The sequence below is a fragment of the Caretta caretta genome, chromosome 12, assembly GCF_965140235.1.
Source record: "Caretta caretta isolate rCarCar2 chromosome 12, rCarCar1.hap1, whole genome shotgun sequence".
NCBI classification, from domain to species: Eukaryota; Metazoa; Chordata; order Testudines; family Cheloniidae; genus Caretta; species Caretta caretta.
Genome location: NC_134217.1, coordinates 35638286 through 35641852, shown reverse-complemented (window position 1 = coordinate 35641852; position 3567 = coordinate 35638286).

Sequence of the window (3567 nt, the reverse complement as noted above, 5' to 3'; positions counted from 1 at the left end):
GAGCATAAGCTTTCGTGAGCTACAGCTCACTTCATCGGATGCATACTGTGGAAACTGCAGAAGACATTATATACACAGAGACCATGAAACAATACCTCCTCCCACTCCACTTTGTTTCATGGTCTCTGTGTATATAATGTCTTCTGCAGTTTCCACAGTATGCGTCTGATGAAGTGAGCTGTAGCTCACGAAAGCTTATGCTCAAATAAATTGGTTAGTCTCTAAGGTGCCACAAGTATTCCTTTTCTTTTTGCGAATACAGACTAACACGGCTGTTACTCTGAAACCTGTCAGAATTGGGAATAGAACTCACAGTCTCTGGAGTCCCAGGCCTGAGGTCAAACCCTCCAGTTTTAATAGGATGCATTCAGCGCTAGTATTTCTGCAGGACTCTGACTCCATGTTAAAGGTTTAAAAAGAAAAGTAATGAAGAATCTGCTTCGAATATGACAATAAATTTGTCTCTAATTTGCTTGTGTGTGGAAAAAGTGACATGGTTGGTTGTAGAAGAAGCTGAATCATTACTGTTATTGAATGTTAAATGATTAAACTGTTAAATGATTTAACTGATTTAACCAGTCACCAGATTTGTGAAATGGTGCCAATGTTGGCTTTGAAGGAAGTTGCTCATCTTCCTCTCAAGCCTAAACCTCAGCATTGAAGTTTGATGGGAGACCAAAAAAGTGAACTAGAAAGGGGCAAATAAGGGCCATTTAAGCAGCATATCTCTGCTAAAGGTTACTTTCCCTGAAGTCAAAAGAAATCCTTGAAACATTTATTGATTTGAAAATGGTAAGTTCTGTGAACAATTATACATCAACCTCAGCTTAGCTAGGTAATTATAGTCTCATAAATGTTTATATCTCAGATCCAAAGAATGCCCCATGCCCAACACTGTCCCTGTAACCTTGCTTTCCACTCTCAGCACATTATATATAGCTTTTATTTTGCAGTCAGCAAATCGGCATAACACTCATTGTTTTTCCAACAGCAGGACCGCAGTTTAACCCTTAGAACCTGAGGTTTTTTGTATATCTTTCCTCTAAGGGTTTTAACCTGAAGGAGGTGCCAAGAAAACTCCTCTCTGCTCTCATATTCCATCCTCTTGTCCCTAATCTCTCCCAGCTATGTCTTTAGCCCTTCATACCTCTCGCAAGAAAACTGTTTCCACAGTCCCCCACATCTAGCTACCACTGATCCCTGTTTAGCTGTTCTTGCAAGCTTCCTGCTGAATCACTGCCTGCTGACTGTTAATTGCATAACCTTAGCATTACTGCAAGGTGAGGCCAGTCAACACTCACTGCAGTCAAGTCACAACTTGACTCTGCCTCCTAGTGACGAGAAATTCTCCCTCCTTCTGTAGCAGTGCTCCATAGCCTAACTACAGACCTTTAAGAAATGATTAATCCTCCATTAATGGTTAATCCTTTGGGGATCAGCCAGGACCCCAGAATTATGAATCAACATAAATAAGGAAGGACCATAAGTTTCGTCCAGGATCGAGGACTTCCAATCTTATTCTTTTTTATATCTTATACCATTTTCTTTATCCTTCCTCTTACCTGACCTAGGCAGAACTCCAGTCTTTTCCTATGTACAAAGGAAAGCAAAAAATGTATTTACCACTTCCTATCTTATTTCCAAATGAACAGCCCTCAATTTAAATAGCCCAGGGGGTTCTTTTATTCATTATTTGAAAAGGGCTGGTTTTTTGTAGTTCACAATCTATCTTATTTTATTATTCTGTTCCTATTAGAACTTCCCAGTTCTCGTGTTTCTTAATATTTCCGGTTTCATCTCTACAGATTTCACCTCCCCTTTTACCCAGATTTTACTGACCTGTTGGGTCAAAGTTTTAAAACAGTCTGACCTTTTGCAAGCATTCAGCTTGATTGCATGCAGACACTGATGTGTGTGCAAGTCCTGATATATGCAAGTATATATTAGTGTCCAAATCATGGGTTACATGAGCATACTAGAATCTTTTTATATGTCCTATTGTAAGTCGGCTTGACTGTGGACTCTGCTCCTGGACAGTATCTCAGGTTTCAGAGTAGCAGCCGTGTTAGTCTGTATTCGCAAAAAGAAAAGGCGTACTTGTGGCACCTTAGAGACTAACAAATTTGTTTGATGCATCCGATGAAGTGAGCTGTAGCTCACAAAAGCTTATGCTCAAACAAATTTGTTAGTCTCTAAGGTGCCACAAGTACTCCTTTTCTTTGAACAGTATCTGATATTCGTCCTAGTTTTCCACTTTTGATTTCCCATCAGCTCCAACCAATTTCCTTAAATGCATCATCGTATTTCTACACCAATCTTGTTAAAGTCTATTATCCCTGTGTTCTACACACACACAGCTTTTCAAGCCAGAAGACATGATCATTGGATCTGAAGCCCCTGTAAACTTAACCTTCAGGACTACACACAGCTTATTTACAAAACTTGATTCACAGCAACCTCTCCCTGTGCTATTCATCATGTAAATCACGTGGTAAAGGAGAAGCTGAAATCCCTGTGATACTGTCATGAATCCACAGCTACCTACATCATGGCTGTCCCTGAGGTGCACAGTGGGGACATACAGAATGTCATGGCAACAACAGAGACAAGCAGGAAAGAAAGCCTACATCCTCCTGCCCCATGGCAGACTCCTCCCAGCACTATATGGGAAGACTCTCTCTGAAAGGCCAGCAGCACCCTTCCTATGGCATAGGCTGACCCCACCTTAGGCTCTGTACTGCTGGCCCTTTCTGCCCATGAAACACAGGCTGGCCCCAGCATTAGAGCAGTATGGGATGCTCCCTAAGGGACCAGCAGTTCAGGGCTTCTGATACAGGGGCTGGCCTGGCACGATAGGGCCTATGACACATAGGCTGGTCTTGCAGCACACGGCCTTTGACACACAGGCTGGTCCTGGCAGTATAGGCTTATGACACAGAGGCTGGTTCCACAGTACAGGGCCTATGAGACATGGGCTGACTCAGCACTACAGCGCCTATGACAACCGGCTGGCCCTGCAGTACAGGGCTATGATACAGGGCTACACCACACGGGCTGGCCTCACAGTACAGGGCCTAGGACACATGGGCTGGCTCCACAGTACAGGGCCCATGACACATGGGCTGGCCCTGGCAATACTGGGCCTGAGACATGGGCTAGTCCCGCAGTACAGGGCTTATGAGTCATGGGCTGATCTCGCAGTACAGGGCCTATGAGACATGGGCTGACTCTGATGACACAGGATCTGGCCCAGCAGTACAGGGCCTATGACCCATGGCTGGCCCGGCAGAAAGCAGTGGGCCTCCCTCTCCTAGTCAGAGAACCTGACTCCCTCCCCTCAAGCCACGGCGGGCTTTAGCGATGACGTAAGAGAGGCGTGGCCCCGGCGGCCATCTTAGTTGAAACCCCTGCCGTAGAGAACCCGCCCATCATCCTGACGTCACGCTTCAGACCCGGCCCACTCAGCGTGCTCGCCACAGAGCCCCTCCCACAGAGCCTGGGACCTACCCGGAGCCGCCCTCCTATTAGCGGAGCGACCCATCAGTCAGGCCTCGGGCCCGCCCCTTG